Source organism: Coturnix japonica, chromosome 3 (assembly GCF_001577835.2).
Source record: "Coturnix japonica isolate 7356 chromosome 3, Coturnix japonica 2.1, whole genome shotgun sequence".
Lineage (NCBI taxonomy): Eukaryota > Metazoa > Chordata > Aves > Galliformes > Phasianidae > Coturnix > Coturnix japonica.
In genome coordinates, this window is record NC_029518.1 from 11124317 (window position 1) to 11150043 (window position 25727).

A 25727-nucleotide genomic window follows, 5' to 3' on the forward strand; every position below is an offset into this window, starting at 1 on the left:
CTATGATTTAAGAATAGAAATTCAAGCACGTCTTCAATTACTGAAGTGTCCTTGATGCTGACAATGATTTATAGAATGTAAAAAAATGAATACTGTGGGTCAAATTATTGCCTGTTTTAATGCCTTCTACAGCAAAGTATCACAAATCTATTACAGAATGTTCAATTAATTCACTGTTCATTTTCTCGGATAGTCACACAATTAACAGGAAAACTGGCCAACTTATCAAAACTTTGATCATGTTTGCAAATGTGCTAAATCTGGAAACTAAAAATCAAGTTAGTGAAAGCTAAACTACAATTTCTTTATTTTTTTTTCCACAGATCTGCAAAGGCAGATCTGATTAAATCTATGCCTTAAACTGTTTCATAGAAGATGAATATTGTCTTCACTGTTATACAAAGAAGTAAAAGTAGCTTCATGCTTAACGGAGAATTTTGGTGTTCTTCTTCTAATCTATATCAGAAGGGATTGGACACTCCTCAGATTTCTTCCCTGTATGGTAGACAGAAAAGCCTTACTAGTAAAGTGCTTCTTAAAAATACATGACATTATTGGTGCTTAAACAACTCATGCACTTCATTGATCTCAAAGTTATGGTCATCTTTGTGCTATTATGAAGCGAGATTATATTCTAGAATGTGTTCTATTATATTTTAGCTCCCCGGGTGGCGTTGGATGAACTCAACTAGAACACGGGTTGTTGAGAAATATTTCAAATACAGAAATAAAAGATGAATAAATACACAGTTGAATTTTTAGGAAAATGGATGGGAGAATCTTTCAAGTTAGGAAAGCATGGTATATCACAATGTACTAATCCACATTAGCACCTAAAATATCCCAGTATAATTTCTTTATCGGTACAGCCAGGAAATTTTGAGAACCCATGGATAATGTTCTGTCTGTATAACATTGCAGTTCCATGGACCTGCAATGTAATGCAGACTTTTTGTCAATACACAGTGAAATGAAGAAAATGATGTGCATAGGAATAAGGTTGAGATCCTGATGTACTGATCTCACATTTGATAGATAACAGAAACAATTAAACAAGAATCATGGGATACTGAGTTCTATTTAAGTCTAGAAAATTCAGAAAATTTCAGGCTGCTACTATAAGGTGGAAGAATAAATCGTGCTGAGGTGTCAAATATTGTTCCAATGTTAATTACAGCTGCCTCAGTGGAGAGAACATGACAGCAGCATAGGAAGCCCACAGCTGGATGAGTGCTTTCAAAGTCCCAGCAGGTACATCTAGTAAGGAGAACAGCAGAGTGCCACATAGCAGCGAATCAAACTGGAATATACAATTGAGTAATGAATCAGGAAAAGGAGGAAGGTTGCTTGTCTGTGGGAAAAGATAAATTACCATCAATTTGTGATCTCCATAGGTAGCAATAACTAGGAATTCTGCCATTAAAACAAGATGTACTCAAGATGTGCTAGAATTCTGCTGAGGTAATCAGCACGCACACAAGTTTGTGTGATGTTAAAAAAAAACACAACAAAACACACACAAAAAAATAAAACCCTACAATGTCAGAGTACTTCAGCTTTAATGTGAGATAAACTCAGATAAGTCAACTTTAGGTAGATGTATAGTGTCAATTTCATAAAGTGAAGTGTCTGCCCTTCACTGTGTTTTACCTCAGGAAAGCTAAGGTGTGTTAGATACCTCGAGGTTAAAAGGAAAAAAAAAAAAAGCTATTTCAAGTCACAGTGAAGACAAGCAGTCAGTTTAATTTACAGTAAGGTAAGCAGCAAGGCTGTGCCTAGATAAGAATATAACGCTAGCTTTATATGCCTAGCCCGAGGCAAGCACCTGAAGTGTCATCATCTTTGGTATCTGTGGTGACATAACCCATATTTGTTATCTTGCTATAATGATCTCATCTGTCTTGTGCAATGAAGACAAAACCTCCATCTATCTCAGTTGCAGGGTCAAAGGCAAAGCATACAGGAGATTATTAAAGGATTAAACATATTACAAAGTGTTGTTAAAATGTTTTGTTCTATTTAAAAAAAAGGCTTGTTTTGCTCCTGAATTTCAGAGGGGTTTTTCTTGATTGCAGTAAATGTACCATAGCTTTTGTCTCCTTCTGTTGAATATGATTTACCTTTCCCTTGCCTTTAACACAAACTGATACTCACTTCCCATTTACATCTCCCATTCCTCATTACTTCTGAGAATGAAGTTTTTATGTAGGATACATCCTGTGCTTTCCTCCGAGGGAACCTTGGAGCTTGTGGAAGCGAGTATGTCCAAAAAGCATCAGTCAGCAGTTTTAAAATCAGCTCATTTAAATTACAGGAGAAAAAAAAAGAGCACCAGGCTTTATAGATTGAAATGGAAGCAAAGTCACAGAATTTATATTAAGTACAACATGGAATCAGAACTAAACTAGGGCTTTCCCATTACAATTTGCTGACCAGGCAAGAATTATACCTTACACAGCAGAAAGACCAGCCTTTCTTAAAACAGCACACAATCTGCCAGGCATCTCCACTGAAACTGCATAACCTTTTTCTGACATGCTGTGGGGACCCTGTGTTCCTGTGAAAAGACTTCATTTGCAGATGGGACACAACATTTCTTGCAATCTAACTAGTGTTTTGTAACTAACTGTTATACTCAGCACTGCAGATGCTGCACCTCAAGTGCTGTGTTTAGTGATTGTTGGGCCCTTCATGACAAAAAAGAGAGATTGAGTGCCTGGAGAGTGTGCAGAGAAGGGCAATGAAACTGGGAGGGGTCTGTACCACAAGTCCTGTGGGGAGCAGCTGAAGGAATTGGGGTTGTTCACTTTGGAGAAGAGAAGGCTCAGGGGAGACTTTATTGCCTTCTACAACTGCTTGAAAGGAGGTTGTGGCAAGGTGAGGGTTTGCCTCTTCTCCCATGTAACAGCAATTGGATGGGAGGGAATGGCCTGAAGTTGTGCTGGGGAGGTTCAGGTTGGATATTAGGAAAAATTTCTTCACCCAAAAAGCAGTGATGCATTGGGACAGGCTGTCCAGGGAGGTGGTGGAGTCACTGTCCCTGGAGGTGTTGAAGAAACGTGGAGGTGTGGCACTGAGGGACATGGTTAGTGGGCATGGTGGGGATGGGTTGACCATTGACCATGATGTTCTTAGAGGTCTTCTTCAGCCGTAATGATTCCATGATTCTCTTACATACCCTGAGCATGGAATGACTTCCCAACTGAATTACTAATTGTGTTTGGACTAAGGAAATGAGATTCACCTCCAATATATATTATGAGCATTTTAGGCTTAAGGTCATAAAAGAGAGTAATTTGAATTCCCTGCTACAGGCTATGGAATTCATAATCTGCAATTCCTAGAAGCTTTGAGATCTGTATTTTAGCATGTCCTTTTCCAACTTGTACATGAACCTTCCAGGTATGTCCCTTCAGAATAAGCTCAACTTTCCTTCTTCAAAACATGGTATTAATCTATGGATTATAATGTATGGGATAAATGCACCACTATCTACTAGCACCAACTGTTATGATCTAAACAAATATATATAAATATATATTCATTGTAGACCTCTGCCACGAAACATGGCAAACAAATCATTAGTTTGGATCAATCACTGAAATTCTCTACTCCATTATTTAGCATAACCAGATACTCAGATACCACACCTATGGTTCAGAAGACGCTGTTCCCTCATCTTTACTTTTTACAGCCACTAGCTGTTATTTAATTTTGCAATTTTGCTGACCTGCAAAAGAACTTAAATAGCTGAGAATGAAACAAAATTAATTTATAGCCATTTGAATTACAGTACATTTGAATGAACAAGCGACCTTTTACATCTTTATAATTTTTAACTGAAATTCAATCTATTTGTTTTTCAGAGGAATATGGAATACCTGATTTTTAGCACTGACTCAGTTCTTCTCAGCTTTACATGTAATTGGTCTCATCAGGGTCAAAGAAAAAAAAAAGGCAAGTCAGGGAGGTCTCAAAAAATTCACATTTTTTTTTTGGTGCAGATGAAAAGACCACCGATAATATTTCCATTGAATTCACTGTGTCTTAGTGCTTGGTCCCAGGTAGCAACGTACAGCTGTAAAGGCTAGTGGCAGCAGCAGAATAGGAAAGGAATTAGAACATACCTTCCCAAAAACTCAGCCCAGTCAGTTGCCCAGTGCTGAATCCATCATTTAGATGGCAGCTGGCCATGAAAAAATGCAGAAAACCTCTTTATATCCAGAAACGTATAGATGACAAAGCCTTGCCTGCATTCCACATCTCTGCACTACCTCGGAACCTAATTTCACAGGAATACATTGTCTTTTAATTGACTTACATTGAAACTGAATTTATACTGTCCACAAATACCATCTGCCCTAGCAGTAAGCCCTGTGCTTGTTCCTTTCTGCATTACCAGCAGCCTACACTGAGACCTGGAAGCCAAACACATTGCTGCACAATCCAACAGATGGCTGTCTTGCATTTCTTTCCACTAACAAATCACATTCGCTATAAAGAAGCAACAGCACTGTTCACTGATTTTACATGATTTTGCAAGGAGGAATAAGAAATTCCCTAACCTCTTCCACTTTGTATGCGGAAGAAATTTTAACCGTGATATGGCAGCACTGCTCTTTACATCTAAGAAGATTGCTACACTAAACCACTAAACCCTCTTTTATTTTTTAATTAATAAGTCTCCAATTATTGTGCTAGATTTTTTTTCCCTACATTAATTTAAACCTTTTCACACTACCTACCCAAGAATTAAAAGGATAAATGCAGAACGATGTAATTATCCAGAACAATTAGTTAGAAATACCCTATCTACTCTGCCTATGAAGTCAGAAAAATTATCCATTATTTCCACCCACCCTTCAGAATCTGTAAGTCAGCAGTTATACGGATCCTAAGCAAGGAAACAACAACAACAGATTAACTTTTTATAAGTAGTGTAGGCTCATTCTCTCATTATTTATTGCTTATTATTACTAGCTGCATACGCATAACTGCATAGCAAATATTTTTAGTCCTGAAGATAATTATGAGTTCTAAACAGTTTACAAATAGACAGTGAGTAATCACCCATGCTGAAAAGTAATATTGCTAGTCATCATGGGTTTGATGTTTTTGCTTATTTTCTCATTTTAGCAGACTAAATTATCTAAGCATAGTATGGAAAGAGAAAACGACTAAACAGGGATATGAAATAAATGTCTGAATAAAATACTCAGTCCTTAAAGAAACAGTAGCAGTGAAAAGCTCACTAAAAAGACCTTCATAATCAATTTGTTTTTCAGCAAGTTTTTCATGAGTTTTTGAGCAATTAGCACATTCATAAAAGGCCAGACCAGTTCAGGAATGGGGAAAAAAGGCAAAAGATGAAACAGTTCAATAGGTCATCAAGAATGATTTGAAGACTTCTAGTCCACAAGCACTTGAAGATTTACAATTAATCACCACTGTCAGAGTCCTATTCTTAGGATTCGAAATAAATTAGACTGTATTCTGGACAACTCAATTGTTGAACACAAGAGCTTGAGAGAGCATTTTGTTAAGATTAGTGGGCAGAACAACGAAAGAGATTAAAAATGCTGCTTTACAGACATCTGCATGATGCAAATGCAATTCTGGTTGCATTCACATTTGCAACCAATATTCCACAGAAAGCACACATTGTACATACACAAGCAATGATTTCTGCAGGGGTCACTTGAAAACATATCAGTGTTTCTTCTTCATCACCCTCTACCTACAGAAAACGTTGTGGAAGAATCCCCACTTGCCCCCATTTTACATACTTTAGCTAAAAGCAATAGTACATTCAATTCAAAGCACTTTGAATTTCATTGAATTTGTACTCTTTTATTTGCAGGAATCAGGATGGCATGCCTTTCCCCCTTAAGATGTACATTAGGTGCAATATGGAATGTTGACATTGAAAACTCAGGCACAAAAGTAACATAGGACAACATGACAACAACCCGTCCTTAAAATGCTGGATAAATACTAGGATAAAAACTAGAATCCTAATTCAAATTCTTATGGACCAGCTGCTAACAGAACAGAAACACCATCATAAGACTAATGTCACCTCAAGCTATTATTACCTCCTCCGAACAGAATCCAGAATGCATTTATAGCTCAGTTATACACCTACTCATTCTAAGCAACAAATACATCTGGAAAAAAATGCGGCTAATTCAAAAAAACAGAAGGCAAAAATAAAATATATTAAATATATTTTCTACTATCATCACAACCCAGAGTTCTTCAGAGTGCAGTTGTTGAGCTCACATTATTGTCAGATGAAAGTGAGTGATGATATATAAAGCTTGTTCTCTTATCACTCTGTTCACTACCATGTATACTTGCTCAGTTTCAAAAGTATTCTCACATGTAATCCACATTTTCTTACAAGTTCTGTTCCTGCAAATATATTACCTCCTTATTTCCCAGGCCTGCTGTGATTATATCAAGCTTAACTTGGTTCATCTGCAAAAACAGCCTTCAGACTTTTAGGACTGGGATGGTTTGGGGTTTATTATGGTTGGTCCCATTAAGCCAGACAACAAAAGGACAATGAGTTTTATATTATTAAAATGACCTGATCTTCTATACTTAGAACTCTGTATTTTGATATTGCGATCAGAATATGAACAAAAGACCAAATGAAAGAAATAAAGGAAAACAAGTGTCCTTCAAAAGATACTAAAAATATCTTTTTTCATGAGAAAAGCTTTTAAATGAACACCTACAGCTTACTGACTCAAGAGGCTGACAAGGCAACAGAGGTCTTTGAGTCTCTGAGGCACTGGCTCATATCCAGCCTAGAACTGCAAGCATCACAGGAGAGATGTTTGTATCACACAGATTTGCTGAGGTAAAAAATGTTTTGAGGAGATAGGAATCCCATCATCCCCATCACAACTGACACCTTTTAACCACTTTGTAAAGAAATCTGCTTAAGACTAAATCCCGAGATACTTGCAGTTAGGAGACAAGGATGCTCTAGAGAATCTTATTCTCTGTGATCAGTAGAAAATTAGCAGTTTCAGGTCTTGTCCTTGTTGAGTGTGCACTCTAATTCTTTTAAAGGCAACAATAAAGAACATGCTGACTACAGTGGAGCAGAAGTAACTGGTGTACAGCAAAGCTCTTTAGGAAACGTCACTTATACATTATGAAAAATAAAGGACAGTTTTATAGCTCAGAGATCGGGGTGCAGAAGATCCAGATTCGCCTCCTAGATCTGCCTGAAATTTCGTGGTTGAAAGAAAACAAACAAAAAACCCCAAACAACTCCCACAATCCCTCTGTATAAGAGTTGCCAGATGAAAAATAAAGCAAAGAAGCCTTACGTTCCTTGACATTTATTCTCAAGTTAAATGATGATGGAGGAGATTAATACCCATCTCCTACTTCCTCAGCATCACACCTGCAGAAACACTGTAGCCACAAAGTGCTCTTTAATGCATGGGGCACAAGCCTAAAACTAATGAGACCATCACCAAATAAAACTGGCTGAGCTGGAGCTAACAGGGCAGCTGTCAGACACTGCTCAGGGAACCATCTCATTCTATATAGTTGCACAGAAATGCCCAATTTAAACATCTATGGAGCAGCTGAGCTGCGGCAGCAGAAAAGTGAATACATGTAGTTTCCAATAAACCAACTCTGGCATCTCCCCTCTGTGCTGCAAGCACTGATGTACCTTTTGTTAAAGACAGGACATCACTCATCTCTCTCTCACTCCTTGAGTGCAAATGTCTTACAAGTCAATTCTGTGGTTAATACAAGCTGACAAAACGAGGTTTATGTGCTGTGCAACAATACCCACTGCCACTCATTCAAAGAGAAGACACTTCAAGGGCAGCCTGCTCCTATATGATACAACTACAGCTTGGCTAAATGGAACAGAGGTCTTGCAGCAGTAAGAGCGCTTCCCACTTTCAGTCCCTCAGCTGGGTTGTTAACTTCTATCTTGCGGCACATCTGAAGATTAATCAGTCTGTTAGACTGCAGTGGCCCAGATAATTTAAACACAAACACACTCTGTGGAGAGCAGAAAGCTGGTGGGAGCTGAAGAAAGTGCAGCCAGATAATATCCTTGCAAAAGGTGTACATAAAATAGATAAAACCAAATTAGAGATCTCTTAGAAATAAAATAATGGCACCTACAAATGAAACTAAATTTAAGATAATAATTCTAATAGCAGGGTCTCTGGTGAGCATTATTGCTTTATTTTTTTATTATATTTGATGAAAACATCTATTAATCAAAAATATTTATGCAAGGTAGAGGCTTGACAGGAATACTCTGTGCAACCATTCTAATGAGAACTGCTTCTATTAATCAGCTGTTTTAGAAGAAAATGCCTCTACTCTATACAATGAAGGCAAGAATGTACTTCAATAAATCTTATTTAGGGGCTGTGATTTCTAAATATCCTCTAGGGCTAGAATTGGATGGAGTAGGCTGCTTTCTACAGCATGATATAATACACTTTCAATGGTTTAGTTAGCTCACACTGAAAATAAACCTCCATCTAAACCTCTGCCTCCCTTTCTATTGTTAACCTTTTATTGAATTGTTGAACATCCAAGCACAAAAGCAGATGATCTGCTTTTGTACAATGTACGAATACATTGTACAAATGAGGAGGGCAAAGGCAAACGTTCAATAGTTGGTATGAAAATACTACCGCCCTTTGAGGCAGGGGCAAACCAAGATCGTGTGTCATTAACGAGTCTATTCAAAGTCATTTTGATGAAGTTATGTATATATTGTCATTCAGTACTGAGAAGTAAATGCTCAATGCTGGAAAAAGAATTGTTAGTCATTATGTAGCTCTCTGGGGCAATAACACTTCCAGGATTTCCTCGATTCTCTCCTCTCCCCATCTTTTCAACGTGAGCAGTGCTATGAAAATGGAGAAGATGAGAAACTGTCCCTGACATAACTCATTATTAAGTTGTTAGTTTCGTCTTTCTGTATTTATTACTCTGAATTCTGTATGAGGCACTTGTTGGCTGTGAAGAATAAATCAGTGGGGAGGTCACAAGTGATGTTATGCCGTATGCTTGTTTTTAGGCCTGTGAGGAGTTTGCTGCTTTGCTCTAACAGGAATAAATGCTAGAAAGGTGGCCACTCACCCTGTACAGCACTATTTTGTCATGTGAACTGCATCACCTCCACAAAAAAATTAACTCCTTTTACTAACACGATCATAATCTAAATCAGGTTAAAGATGGCAGCAGCCTCAATTAATGGTATCAGTTTAGTAAGCTACAATTAAATTTATCTACCATATCTACTGCTGCACTGCAAGGAGAGAAACAAGCACCACAAAGGGATACTTAGAGAAGAAAACAGGGAAGCATAGATGGAGTTTATGCGGCTTTCTGAAAGCTCTGATAAGAGGACCTGGCTGTGCACTCCATCACGCTCAGTAAGTCAGGGATGTGTGGTGTAAAAGCAACAGTTACGAATGCATTAAATTGAATGAGAGTGGAACAGCAGGAAATGTGTCTTTGACTTAATGATTTCTTTTGATTATGCTTACTACTGTGGTACAACACACATGTTTCCAGCCATGTAGGTACAACAGAAAAATTGCTGGGAGCCTCTTGCATCCTTTTTTTCTCTGTCCAGCTGCAATGCATCCAAATGAGGGAATGATTTTTTCAAGAAAGGGGAAGTCAAAACTTTTTTTTTAAAATGTCTCATGAGAATTTCCAGTTCTCTATGTCCTGGAAAAACTGTAGTTAGGGTATATAATGCTACTCCTCTGCAGTGCTGCCCATATATTGAGCACCATAGCATATTTATGACAGCACTTGCCTGAAAAATGGAATACAAACTTCATGCCCTACTTGGAAGAGGAAGGAGACAGATACAACCCTACTAGAACTCAGAAGCCTTGTTCACCTGGCCATAGGCCCTGTGGGCACTCTGTCTCTCCTCATACAATGTATTTTTTCACTCCTTTCTGAAATCTGGAACTGCAGCCAAAATGAAAGTCAGAGCACAGATAGAACACCCGTCCTTGCATAAAGTGAAAGCGTTAAGAATTGTGAATGAAATCCATCCCATATTGAAGTTCACGGTAAATATGCCACTAGCTTCAATACAGGTTAAACCTGAAGATATTTCAGTAAAAAAAGAGACAAACATTACAATTAAATCTAGTCTAATTTTAATTAAATGTAAGGAACATTCAAGTATAGTAACTATAGTCAACAGGCAAATAATGCTAGTTTCTCACTGAGAAGGAGATATTCAAATGTTGACCAATCAGGGCCTTTCTTTTCCTCCATAAACAGAGCAACTTTCCCATTCCAATCTTACAGATGCTGTACATCAGGAAACTGTATTATGAACTTTAAAGAGATTATTCCAATAACAACTAATTGAGAAATCCTGAACTTCGAGCATTTGCTCATCATTAACGTATAGCACAAATTGGCCTATTCCCCAGACATCTCACTCAGCAGTACCTTTTGATGATACCAACATATTAGCAGCAAAGCAAAATAGACAATGAACAAAAAATGAACTATCAATCTGTCTCTAAGTGTTAGCAGACTGGCATTATTAATGGCTTCCCCACTTCTATTGATGGTTACCATGCTGCAAGGACCATGCAGTGCCACCTCACATAATTTGTCATTTTTTCTGATGAAGTCAATAGAAATGTGCAACTTTTGCACCCAGGTGAGAATCTGACCCAACATTCAGACGTAACACTACTCTGATAAACATGCAATGTAAAGAGGATGGTTCTGTAACAAGCAAAAGACTCATTGGGAAGGCAGAAAGAGAGACAACTGTAGTCTGTCAGCACAGGTGAAAGAACAGGGGCTGAAGAACAGAATAATAGTGATAAGTACCAGAATTTGATTTCATTAGCCAAAGAAGACCGAGGCTCTTTGCTGGCCATTTTACAATTCTCTCACTTGACTTGTTTACTGATGGAAATGTTTGCCAAGGAACTTTGGAAAAATAGTGACATATGAACAATCTGTTGCGGCATATTGTAGTAGTGTTGTTTGTGCTGCTTCAGTTCCTAAGCTTTTAGCATTTTCATAACTTGTCTCGAAAAAGCTGGAACTTGGCATGAAGTTTTTGGGTGACTCTGTCTTCAAGTCAGATGGTTTTTATTTCTTTTTGTTTTTGTTTGATATATGTATGTAGCTTTTTCTTTTCTACGTGTGGAAGAGCCTGAAGAGATGCTGTGTCAAGGAAAAGGAAAAAGTGTACTTAGCAGTGAAAGAAGAAGGTGGGGAAAAAAAATAAGCACTGTAAGATGAAAAGAAACAGGTGCAAATTTGTTTTCAAGGTGAGAAAAGTGTTTATATGATAGTCACAGGCCTTATGTAGCTGCAAAATCAGTAGGGATACACACGGAACCTTTGGGATTTTTACTTTCTTTTAGTTTCAGAGCTTAAAGATTATTTGCATCATTGCTAGCTGTCTGTATGAACCATTAGCCTGACACAGAATCCTGGTTTTCAATGAGCTCATTGAACACACTCCAGAAGGATCAAGTCAGTTCACTTTGGAAGGAAGTGCTGCTGGCAGCTGAAATCTGTTTGCACTTCCATTTGCAGCATGGATCACATCAGTGAAACAGAAGTGTTTGTGACATTAAATTTTCCATACCTTTCTCTTGCATAGACATAGCCCTCAATTATTTTGAATAAAAAAGAAAAACACTCAAGGAAGCAAATTTCTACACACGTATTTTAACGTTGGACACAAAATAGGTATGAGGAGGTGCAAGGACAAAGATAGATGGACGATGAAGATAACGTGGCTCTGCTGTGGTGGGACACAGAATTACCCACCAGAAACATGGCCTGCACAAGTACAGCAGACACCTGGTGGAGGGAAGGCTAGACTGGACATGAGGGGATTGAGAGAGGATTGATAAGAGTACTCAAAATACTAGCAGATGTTATTCTGCTCAGGACTCTTTTCCCATCACAACCTAGAGCTCTGTAATTGCTAGTTCCTTTACTGCTAAAGGCATATGAAATATTAAGTTTATATCAAAAGAATAATACTGTCATTTCTCCCCCCACAGAACATGTCCTGCTTGTCTGCCAAACATCATCCTAAATGCAGGAAAAATCTCATCTGACACATGTAAGATTAATAAGGCATTTAGCAAGTGTTATGGAAGTCTTAGCTGCTCAAACGTCGTGTGTTATCATGATTTTGCAGCAATTTTCTTGACACCTTGAACTTTCCATAGGTCTTCTTGAGGGAAAGGGAGGCTGAATGAGAATCTCACAGCACTGTCGATGATGCTCAGTGTGATTTGGAGAAGAAAATATACAGATAATTGTTCAGTTTTGACATTTTGTCTTTCCTAATCGTTTAACAGGTGGACTCATAGAGAAGCTTATTACAGTAGCTTTAAAATCAATCAAAACCGACTGAAAAAATTATACAGTGTATGCTTAAACTATCAGAATTAACTGAAGATAACATAGCTAGTTGTTTGGCAAGATTAAGTGGAATTAGATGTCTATAAGCATCATGGTATAACCTATCAAGGTGTGCACGTAGAGAGTAATATCCCTTATTAGATCAGCTGAAATACATATTCATTGCTTTATATAAATTCTGATATCTGTGCATTTATTAGACATGATTATGAACCAAAAGAACAACAGCTGACCAGATGATGATTAGAAAGAAATTTCCCCTCTGGGGAGTTTATTCTATGAAGTATCTTCTAATTTACTCTTTTCAGGAGCTCACATAAACCAGTGTTTCATGCAGGATACTGCTTATGAGCCTCTAAGTTTCCCCTATCCTGCAACATGTCTTGCATGGTCTGATGTTTTCCTCCTTGAGTCCCTGTCTGGCCATCTCATACAATGAAATACAAATTGCCCATAAAAATGATAATTCTCTTACTAGTTTTAAAGGTCAAATCAAATGATGTGGAAAATATGCAGTGGTGTGACATACAATTTACATAATTTCCACAAAACACTGCACTAAAGCTGTGTGAAAAATCAAGCTTCACTCTAAGGAAAACCCAATCAACCAGAACTGCAGACAGCAGTGGGACCACATACCTGACACAAGACCTGATGGCCCCCACCACAATCAGTTCTGCATTTACCCTTCCCTACTCTCCTCTCCATCTAATATCAAACATACACACACACAATGAAGCTTCATGGAGCTTCAGATAGACAGGGTCTGAGAACACTGACCCCAGTGGAGGACTCACAGAAAGATGAAGCAGCAGCTGCTATTCTTGAACAGGGAGGAATGAAACTCAGACTGCTGGCTTTACAGTGACTTCCTAGAAGCTCTTACAAAAAACAGACTCTGGAATAATATAGATTGTATCAATTACAGAAAAAGCAAAACCACAAACAAAACACAAAACAAAATCTTAACTATTTAGAACCAAACTTGTTCTAGCGCCCTGTTGTTGCATGCTTCAAGTAATTAATATGATGGCTGATGGTTTTAGGGGCATTTTTACACAGGAACTACATAACTCACAGAAGTAGTAATAAACTTGATCCCTGCTCATTTCTCTTACATTTCAAGGTGCATTTCTCCTCTGTATGTCAAGTGTATCAGCCATTACTCGGCTTTACGCATGGCACATGTAGCAGCCAACAGTTATGCTTATGTCTGAGATGCACACAGGAGATTGTCCCTTCTTGGGTAAATGAAGTATTAAATCTGACTGTGTAACTGATTAACACAGTTTATTAGTACATCTTATTGCATTCTGCTTTCTTTATGTACGCATATTATATTAGGCATTCATCCATCTGTTTTGGCTATTTTTGTTGTTTTTAATATTACAAAGCCAGTGTTTTTTTGATTAAAGACTGATTTTACCTTAAAATAATTAAGCTGGCAATAGCTGTCTGCACACTCAAAAAAATTAAGTAGAATACTGAGGAAAAAAAGGGTACTTTATTACATTATGTCTCTATTCTGGATTTATTACCTAGTTCATTTCATATTATACAAATTTATCATCTAGGTTCTTAACAGAACTTTTTAATCAGCAGAAGTGAAAAAGATAGCTTATTCATTTGACATATCACAAACTAATAAAATTATAATGAATAAGCAAATCCAAATGGCCTTTCAGACCAGAAGCTTTACTGCCTCTGAAATGCAAAGTTCTGTTATAAAACAGAAGAGACAAAATTGTCTTTGCTATCAACAGGGGTTTGTATAATTCACTGCATATATTAAAGGAATTCCCACAAGGTAACTATTCAAGGACAAGTTATTCTACATTTCCATAATATTAAAATGAAAAAAAAAAAAGAAAAAAAAGTAACACTGAGTAATACTGTGACACATTGAAAGTGGGCACCAGGTAATTAGACAAGGAACATTTGTAATTCAGGCATTTGGAGAGCTTAAAACTAATTTTAGAAGTGAGCAATACTGGTCATGATTTTAGGAATAGATTAACAGCAGCTTCCAAAACACAGCAGAGCTGTAATACAGCAGTGTCACTTTGCACACGGTTATCAAGGACACCGCAGATGGAAAAAAATCAATTAGTACTGATCAATCACCAGAAATCCCTTGTAGTTCTTAAATGTTGCCAGAAATGCATACATATAATTAATTATCACATGAATTTCCTTTTCTCTAAACTTCTATGCATATCAACAGGTAAAGTGATAAGTTATTTAATGCTAACAAAATAAACAGCAAAGCAGTGCATATGCAAATAGCTCATCTTTCTTACCTCATTTTTCCTTATCCCCTGCCTCTTGCTGATGAGTGTATGGGAACTGTTGATCATGGTCTGAACCTCTGATTGACCTGAGGCAAGCAATGAGTCAGCTGCAGGAGCACAGGTGAAGGCAATTCAGCTGAGTGACCAGACGGGGTGAAGCCCGGCTGCACCTCTCCTAGACCCCATTTAAGGGCTGTCTGCCACTCTCTGGAGATTGCTCCTTTGTGGAGTTTTACTGCAAGCCTTCAACACTGATGAGCATTTTCATTTATCATCAATTATTTTTCCACCACTTTAATCTTATTTAACCCAACATCTGTATAAGTCTAACTTCTGTACACCCATTGATTGTACAGTGGATTTTTGGCTTTGTTTTTTGTGTGTCTACTTCTGTGCCTGATCTCTGACAGTAGCTTTGAAGAGCGAAGGCTGTCAATTACAATGTTAGTAAAACCCAGCACAATCAGGCCTGTAGATGTTAGAGTAATAATAAATCACATCTGAAAGGACAGCTCAAGCAAGGGAAATATTCTGAGCTAGGAGATAGACGCTCTGACACTATCTGGGCAAACTTCCCTGCATTTAGTGCAAGTATACCTTGATGAAGCTTTGGAGGGAGCTGCTCGGAATGAGGGCCTTCATTCAAGGGCCTTTTTTTGGATCTCCTTGAGTGACATCACTCACATTTATAGAACATGTGTTACACAAAAACCCTCTTACTAACATGAAACCAGATATTTTTTGCACAACGCGGTCTGGAGTTAAATTTGTTAGTTTCCTTGGATGGAAGAGGGAAAATGTTTATAATAGTTATTAGCTTTTTATTAACATTAGGATTCTCAGACATTCTGAGATCCACTCACATATTTCTGTCCTCAGACTGGAGGTGCAAATTAGCATTATTATGTGAATTAAAAATAAATTACGGCTCTTGGGCCAAAGCAGCTTCCAAGAATTTGCAAGACTGATCCTGACATCTTGTTGCCAGCCTTGGTCAAGGGTCAACATGTTAATGAACTGCTTCTTCATTCCATAACCCAATTCCTCCCAATATTATGAGGTTGACAAAAGCAGAACGTTTGCCTTTGTTTTCTATTATGATTTTTAAAATATACCTATTATTTCTTATGCCTACTGACTTGTTTCTTTCTCTGATATACACTGTTTATAATCCTAGACAGCAGAGTTTCAAGGGCAGATGCTTTGTGTTGTGTGCCAAACAATATGATGCTATCCTTGTTAAAAACTCTTGCAGACACACAGTTCTGGATAGTAGGAAAAGAGATTGGAAACAGTAAATTCTAACTTTGATTTGTGAATGTCACATGACACAGCCCAGAGAGTCACAGCAATAATGAGCTGCTGAGAGGTCACACTGTGAGCTCTCACTCACAGCCCTGCACTGCAGGTAGCTGTGAAAGCTGCTGAAAGCCTTAAAAATCTCATACTTACGGTCACTTCCTCCTACGTGTTTCAAAGGCGGTGGAGAATGTCACAAGCTGGATTGAGAAGATGTTTGAAACAAAAAGAGCTGATGCTGAAGATAGCTGGAAATAGTTATAGTTACATTTCCACCAAATCTCAAGTTTGGGCAAGATTTATTTTTAATTTGTAGCTTGCTCAATATGGGAGAACAGGAACTCTGTAATCTCTGCCTCTCATATAATGGCTTCAGACAGGATTTTGATGATAAAACACACTGTAAGAAGAAGGCAGACTAAGCTACTATGTACATAGTCAATACTGCGTTGACAGGGCTTGGATGGTTTGGCTGTTGCTGAGCAATGGGTACGTGCCAAGGGCTGCTTTATGGGGAAGAGCTGCCACTTTTATAGTGTGTGAGGCAATGGGTGGCTGCACTACCAGCCATATCAGCCTGCAGGATGGACATGCCTGGTAACTCTTACCAATGAGATAATGGGAATGAGGGATCTACAAGGGGATTTGAGATTACGACAGGCAGAGATTCCCCTTACACAGCTCTATCCCTGATTTACATGAATGAAAGTGATTTTCCAGAGAAATTTCATATTCAAAATTTACATTTCAATGTGGAAATGAGGAATTCAGGCTTCAGCAATTGCCCTTGTTTTTCACCACCCTCAAAAGGATCAACAGAATGCTCATGAATCTGAATCCCTTACTCAGCCAGACATTTGTATCATTATTTAGGGGCTGTGGGAATGATACTGGTATTATTTGAAGTGGTTTCAGTAGTGCAGCAGCAGTTATTTGTCTACTTAAGGTTTGTCTTGAGAGTGGCTGCTGAGACATCAGTCAGGTCAAGCAAAATCAGAGTTATGGATCACTGTGACAGCCAATCTGTTTGCAAATTGTTACTTAACCTACAATTATATGTGGATCGTTACTAGAAACTGAGTAAGGCTCAAAACTGATCATAATGGAATCTATTTTAGTGCTAGAAAAGCCAACTAGTCTCTAGTGCTTTTCACTCAAAAGAGAACCAAACACATAGATGCCCAAAGAATTCAATGAAGGTAATGGAAACTTTTGAAAAACTTTCACGGCCATATTTCAAGAACTGCTGTCTCTATTTCTGTGAGAGGTTTGGAAGCTTTTACCCTAAATAAGCTCTGTTTAAATCATGGCACAAGTGAATAGAGCACACACATCAAATGACACCGCATTGGTTTGGTGGGGTTTTATCACGTACTTAGTAAGATTAACATGGAAGTCTGTTCTGGGCCTTCTGTCACTATTATTTATAAGCAAGCTACAGCAGGACTTCTGTCAGCAGAAGTTAAATGTACCAACTGAGGGCAGTATATCATCTGCACAAGAGCTCACTTCGATAGGCAGCGTTCATTTGCTCTATACAATTTTTTTCAGCCAACTAACTTTTCTTTCTCGTCAGAATTTTTTTCAAGCAGATATTTCCAGCCAGTTACAGAATAGATGTTATGACACACAAAAAAATCCAGTCTGCTCCTGTCTTTTCAGAGCAAAATATTGCTCTCTGGCTTACTCTTTCAGCGCTTACCAAACAGAGTAGCAATTATTGCTGCAGGAGCTCTGTAGAAATTTATGCAATATTTTGCTCACAAAGGCTTGCTGTTATTTCTCAGTAGTCATAATAGAAAAATATATACTAAATACCTTATTGCTTTTTAGCATCCATAGAGTATACAGCAAACATGTTAGGAGTTGCCAAATGCATCATCCAGATGGAGGCAAGGCTGCCACAGCTCTGTGTTCCCAGGTCTGGTGAGCAGTAAGGCTGAACATATATCCTGCTAGGTACACACAGAAACACAGCTACACAACAAATGTATGCAGAAGCACATGGTCAGCAGAGAGAAATGCTAAGCACAAATGGACAACACCAACTGCCTCATCTCATCTTCCTCTCTGGCTGAGAATAAAAGCTTGTTAGTGGGAAACACACTAAATACATACAAACACACACAGCACGTGCCCTAAGTAACTGGGCCTATCCTGCAGCTAGCCCTCAGTCCTTGCTCTCTGCCCCAGCTACAGGTGCTGACCTTAGACACTGTCTATCCAGTAACCAGCTGTGGATGCCCTCATCTCAGTGCCATACACAAACACACACACATTCTAACTTTTATATGAGAACATACTTAACATACATGAGATCTAAAATACACACAAGCACTGCTGAAATCCAGAGGTCTTTACATCTGAAGCTGACATAATTAATGAGGTTGCAATGCTGAGATGGTACCATTAGGACGGTTTTGTGGCTGACAGTACAGGAAAGGTTAATTTCAAACTCAGATCATGTCATTTCCATGCAAATTATTCCTTTCCATCCACTTTCTGATGATTTACTGTGAATGAACAGCTCAACTCAGGATGTAAGGCACCAGCTGAACAGCTGACAAATCACAAAGCAATAACTTTGCAGTCTAAATGCCAGAGGAGATTGGTATCAGTGTTGTAAGAAAAACAAAACAAATCCAACAGGTCTACTTGGTAAAGAGTCTGTTCCTGACTAATGGGAACAGAAACTCTCCCTGATGACCCCTAAAGATGATGCTGTCTGTAACAATAATGTGAAGGAAATCTGCATCAGGGAAAAGTATCAGAAGGAAAAAATAAAGCTAGAAATCCAGGTACTTCCTAGGCCTGGTGACAGAAGGGGACTGTTATTTAGACAGGTCAAGCAGTAATTTAGACAGACCAGGCAGCTGCCATTACAGGACAGGAATTCACAGAACAGCAGGCATCCTCTTTTCTTATTTCCACTGTTTTTACAAGAAAAGTGGCAGCCTGCAAACATCCTCATGGGATGCAAATACAAACTTGAATGGTTGTGTGAGTATGAACTGGAACACTATTGGGATGATGGACTGGAGGGTGGCCTCCAAGAACACGTCCAGTACACTTCAGTAAGGCCAATTCATAGGGCCATGCTAAAACTATTAAAAATTAACTTGACTCCAATGCAAGACCCATGTTGGGAGAGCATCCTCCACACCAGCTGCTTTGCTTCCTGTATCCATCCATGCTTGGCTGTCTCATTACTTATTCTAGATTTCATATGGCCAGTGGCCACTGAGCTGCTCCATTAAGGAAGAGACAGACACAGCATATGCAAAGCTGAACTTTTAGGGTTCTAGGCATTTCTAGGCACAGACAAAATGGTAAAATGAATGAACCACTAACATGCTGGACAGCAAATACTCCTAAGTCTACAGATCTGTCCGTAGTGACACATGCTTCCTAGCTGCACTCTGATTTAAAACCCATCACAGCAAGCACTGTGCTTGGACTGAAGGATTTTTGGAGCACCACTAGCATAAGGTTTGCTTCTGATCTTGCAGTACTTGCAAGTTAAAAGCAAAACAATCAGCCTAGGCAAATTAGGCTCTGTATCGGTTTTACTGCCTTTGAAACATGGGCACCAGCATCACTGAAAGTAAAAGCAAAGCTCAAGAAAGTAGATGATAGTGTCTATTCCATTCAAGGGTAACTCCAAAACAGAAGTGACATCAAGGACAGAGAAGGAATCCAAAGCATTTTCTATAAATAACAGTGCATGAAATCAAGATTACATAGCATCATAATGAAATCGAGAACCCTCAGATGATTTAAGCCTAACATACCACACAACTGAAGTCAATTTTTTTTTCAGTAGAGCCATATGAAGATTTACCACAAGTAACTTGCCTTTACCAGAATCAGAAAGATGTTGAATGCAATGGGTTATGTATGGTGGAGGCTGAAGCAATGACCCATGTGAACCTGTGAGCTGAGAGCAAGCCCACAATGGACCTTAGCAATGAGTACAGAGATCATGGGAAAGAGCAATGGGGCAGAGCAGAGCAAAGCAAGTGCAAGAAACAGCAATGAAAGGATGAGGTTAGAGCTCAGTCCTTCTTTGGTGTGCAACAGAATTGCCACAGACAGAGATGCAAATAAGCATGGAACACCAAAATGGTGTTTTTAAAGGTCTGATGGATGCTCTTGATATCAAGGTAAATTGGTAGTGACAGTGCAGAGATGGACCCCAAAAATTAGCATTACAAATTATTTTAGTATTTTTGCCTAGTCCATGCTTGAGAGCACATTCAGGAGAGGAGCAGAGTTTATGCTAGATAGCAAACAAAACTGTGAGGGTGGTAGAGAGGTAGCATTCTGAAAAGCAGCCAGATTGCAAATGTCTTTTTTCTTCTCTTAGGAAAGAATCTTTCCTCCTGTCCAACTGAGCAGCCAGATGTTCCCCAATGTGTGATAAGGATTTACCATTCAGCCCAAGTAGGGTATTGTCAGTGTTACTCAGCAAGACTGAGCTGTGGTCCATGCTGTAATTTAGGGATCTATGGAAAAGCTCTTTTGCACTGCGAACAGGCAACTCAGCTATGGGACTCATGATATCCAGCATGCCACTCTGCTAGCAAATGCAGTAACCTCTGAAAAGATCTGACTAATTGGTTCAGCTCTTAAGGGAGACACCTGAAGTCAGACATAAGCAAAGAAATGACTGCCTTGATTTTCACAACTGTAAAGCACCTCGCACTCTAAAAGTTCACAGAGTTAAGTGCTAAAAATTTTAGTTCCGGATGTTTTAAAGAAAACAGATACAGATTTGCATCCAGCTGAAGATCTCAACAATTTGAGGTGACTCAGCGTGGCTATAATTTGCACTTCTTTGAAGACAAAGATTCAGCAATTCTAGGCTGTTTGGAAGGGTTTCAATTTGTACCCACAGTCAGTTCAAAATGAAAGATTAACTAAACTAGCCAATATAATTGAGATAGACAGTAAGGATGTCTTTTTTCTACTCCTAGAGTCCTCTTTCTACCCTGGAGTAAAAATCTTGGCACAAGGTTTCTAAAAAGTAAAATACAGTTTCTTTTCATACTTTTTGCCTGCATTAAAAAAGTCTCTTTATTATCCTGCATTGCTGTTGTGTGTCTGCCATAATTGAACAGCCTAATGCAAAAAGAAATATTATACAATCTGAACGTAGACATAATGGGTATTGAAAAAACCCTGGCAACAACGAGAAATTAAGTAAACAAACAAATTATCTTGCCTAGGCACAGCAGTTGTATTAAAGGAAACAAACAGATGAAATGCCTGTGTTGGAAAACAGAGTATATCTATACATGTTTGTATATATATTTAGAGCAGGAATATTTCCCTCTCTTTTATGATATCTCCTGGCCACAAAAATTTTGCTACCCCAAAAACCCACAGAGGTGTGGACAGGAAGACATGGAGGGAAGTGGATTTCTGGTGATTGGCACAATCATGCAAACAGCTGTGCAAGAATGGTTTTAAGCTTTTTCAGCACAAAGATGCAGACTGCAGGCAGAAATAAGTACTTACAAGAACAACTAGAAGGTTAAGACAGAGCCTCCAAAGGGAATGAAGTAGGATTAATGGTGCTTGTAGATTTGTAGTTTCTTTTTTGTTTGTTTGCTTTCATAGATGGATCATTTCAAACAATGTTAAGGAAGCTTTACGTATTTGTCTTCTTTTTTGCTTATTTGCACAGAACAATTATGCTGTTTTTTTTCATGACAGTTGGACAAGTTGATGAGGAACAAGCTGTAAATCATACAAGGAATTTTAATTAAAAATGCATCTCAAGGGCACAAACAACACTGGCAAACAGAGGAAAGTGACCACTGCTCAGAAGTTACAAACTAACACTGAACATATTATATGCATAATGCTAGATCTGAAATATTCTAACTGATGCTAAGAGCTCCACATCTAATGTGGCAAACAAGAATGTATTACTTTGAGCACACCAGGGTGATCTGGGTGACTCAGATTCCTGCTAAATCCTGTATTTTATATACATATTATACTTACATAATGAGTATAATTAAAATAAATATATATATATACACACACACACACACACTTCCTGCTCCCCCAGCCCCCAGGCCACAGCTAAGTTTTACAAGCATCACGTCCTTTAATGAGAACTTGAAATGAAAGGGATTAAATAGTACGTGGTTACAGCATAAGTCCTAAACATACCAGAGCTCTAAGCAGTTTGATTTATGACTCTTTTAGAATATTCAAATATGCCTTTTTCAAAAGATATTGGAGAAAAATGCTAACTAAAAACATTTTTCTTCAAGCAGAAAAGCATTCCAATATTTCTTAATTGGCACGTAGATTTCTCACAACAGTCTACTTGACACAGCACAGATTTCAGAAGGAAACAATTTTCTCTTTTCCCCTCTGTTTCTGTTATTTTGGCATCTTTTAGCTTATGTTGTCGAATTTGCCTTTGAATGGAGAGATAGAGGATGGTATGGGAACTAATTAATCAAACACCGTATCAATCCTTCAAGAAATGAATGGCTTTACCTACTTCCTTACATTAAAGAGCTTTTCCAACTACAGCTGGGCTGCTGAGTCCAGCACCAGGCACACGGAATCATGCTCCATATCTGGATCAGCTAATAAGAATTGAAATTCCAAAGTAACATGAGTTCTACTCAATTGGGAAGTCCATTCATACAAGTCAAAGTTACATGTTTAAATTCCTAAACACATGAAAGGCTCTGTGGTAGCGCTGCTATCAAAAGAAAGCTGTAAAAGAGTAGATGAATATCTGAAAGCTCTTCAAGCAACAGTAAATATAGCTAATAAATAGTAAACATAAGGAGGGTTGTGACAGAATGCTACTGCAAGCTCAGATGGAATCACCTTTTTAATAGTACCATGATGAGTATCTCTGTGTGTGTTTGTTTTTGTTGTGCTTTTCTCTTTCTTTCTTTCACCAGTTCAACCAGAGCTGGAGTAATTCTGAATCTTGCTGCAACACCACAGAGCAGAAGTTGTCTCCTCTTGGTTCAGCATCCAAACCAGAGAATGTCCTCCCTCTTTTCCAAAAGGCACAATTTCCATTTACATCAGAATCATCACTTGATTTCTCATACACTAGGATGCTCACTATCAGAATTGTTAATGCAAAGAAATACTCATTAAAGCCTTATGAACATTGGTGTGGTAGATGTATTATACTGTCCATTGGAGTTTACTCAAATCTATTTAGCTTAATGCTGCTTGATGACTGCCCAAGAATCTAATGTTTAGGGAAGAAATGGTAAATACAACAGATTTTCCCTTGGTTTTTCAGGCTTCCTGAGGATTAGTTTCTGTTCCAAATTCATGGCTAAGTTGAGTGCAGATCTCATAAAGACTAAGAATGAAGTCTATCAGAAGCACCTATCTGTTGCTCTTTGTGTCACTAGAGTTTTGAATCTGCACCAGTTTCTGTTTAGTTTTCAGTTCTGTGCATGGATAACTTGAACATCAGGCAGCCTGTGGGCTCCATGTAAACAAGCAGGAACAAACTGAAGGCAAGGGAAAGTCACTCCCTGGATAGTAGTAGTTCAGTGCATAGCATTCATCTGTAGTACCACAGTATTCCTCTTGCTTAAGCAACAATACATCATGAAGGCAACGTACTTAGAGTCTTACGAAAGGTAGCCATGTGTTTGTGCAGTGGAACAGGGCAATGGCAAAGAGCTTCCTCTCTCCCTGCCCACTCAGTCTGCTCACTGCTCTCCACAAAACAAACTGTTTTCTCCTTTCCTCTACAGAAGCAGATGATATGGTGGAGGAAGAGTCAGGAATAACAGGCAATATTGCAGGGTATGTAGTAAAGCCTTACAGAATATATAACCCTTCAAGAATTATTATATTTAAATACTGTAAAATGTGTTTATTGGAGTGAGGGGCACTCAGGTCCTAAGCTGCCTATCAGCCAGGAACAGTTAGTATTGACAGGCTTTAATTTGCTCTGAGACCTAGTGAAAAAACATCTTCCTTTCATCCAGGGCACTAACATATCTATGCACAGAATATCTTTTTGCCTACTAGGTACTCATGTTAATATGATTTCATACCTGTGTAAATAGGATAGTAAAGATACTTCTACATGTGTGATTTTAAGAACCCATTTGAATGAGACAGTTTCAGTGCATCCATTGAATAACAAAGCAAAGCCTAAATGAGGAATTAAAAGAAATAAAAATACAATGAGCTTGATTTCAGAGTTAAGCCTTTCATGCTCCATAAATCTTCAGTGAGTGCCAAGGCTTATACAGGACTTATCTGTATCTGAGCAGTAAAGATTAAGGTATAAGATCAATACACGTAATCAAAATGTGCTTCAATTTTTTCTGCTTTTCTCAAATGATGGCTAATGAGGCCTGGAAAGATTTGAGAGTGTGTGTGCAAAATAAAATGCTATTATGTCTGTCCAGATATGTGTTCTAAGGAAAGCAAAACAGGGCATAACTAAAGCTCACTTGAGTCATGGAGTTGCAGCAATTCACACCCAAGCCTCAGCAAGCAAAGAGCTTCTCATAGAATTTTTCTCCTATGTTTAACCCCAAAAATGTTCCAGAAGCAACATTATTTTCTCCCAATAAAATAATTCAAATTACCTTTAAGTTTTCTTTTTTAAACAACAAATCCAAATGGATGGAACCAGAGGGATGCAGTGTTTCATACAGGTGTCAAGTTTGCACATCAAAGTCCACGAGGATGGCACATGAACATACCTTATCTTCATTACCATCCTTTTGAGCCCAACACATACCTTCAGAGAGCACAACAGTACCAGGATGTAAAAAGATTGGTGTGCTCCTCTTGAGCAAAGTTTCACAAGAGTATTTAAATAGATGCCAAGACTTCGGGCTCTGATGCAGGAAGAAAAACAGTCTTATTAAAGAGCACTATAAAAAGCCCAATGGAAGCTCAGACCCTGGGTCACAGGAGCAATGAAACAGATAAAATTACATTATACCAGAAGAATAAGCATTGGCAGATTAACAGTCACATTACAGACCAAATACAGAGCAATGTCCATAAGCTTCAATGACATTTCCTGACAAATAATGCTACCAGAACCAGTACTCAGCAATGGGGATGAAAGGTGGTGGAGGGCAGGTCGGCAGGTCGCTATGTTGTGTCTTGAGACTGTCCCAGTTTGTTTTCAGCAATAAAACCAGGAAGGCTGCAAAGTGCAATTAAACTTTTTCTTTAACCAGAAGATTCTAAAGCACCTGCAATCTAATTAAACAAATAAAAGCATGTTGTTGCTTTAAAAACTCTTCCCCCCACTCCCCCCCCGAGTTACATTTTCAAGGTAAACCTATTCATTTATCCTTTATCTTGTCTACCAAGAAATCTGACATGAAGTAACCTGACATGCAGGAGGCAGTCTGTACTTTTGTGGGTGGCAAATCTGTTCACTGACAAACTAACTCCTAGAAAATCTGTCACCCAGCAGGCTCTGGAAGTCCCAGCAAGCAGCAGGACAATCTGCTACAGACCTGCTTGGGCATTCGATCTAGGTTGATAATGCATATGGCTGTATTGCAGGGGGTTGTTCTCCCTTGGCAAGCAGAGGCTAAACATCTTCGTTAAGCATCAAGAAAGCTGGGAAGAAAACTAGAGGTCACAGAGTGTGCTGTCAAAATGGACTTACTGACAAATGACTGCTGCAAGACATAACTACAGAGAGCTCGG

General features: G+C 38.5%; 1 protein-coding gene across 3 annotated transcripts in view; it reads right to left on the minus strand.

Annotated features, from left to right (window-relative positions):
* The window catches only part of SPTLC3 (serine palmitoyltransferase long chain base subunit 3), a 189743-nt gene that overhangs the window by 93502 nt on the left and 70514 nt on the right, over positions 1-25727 (minus strand). The gene's annotated exons all lie outside the window — the stretch shown is intronic.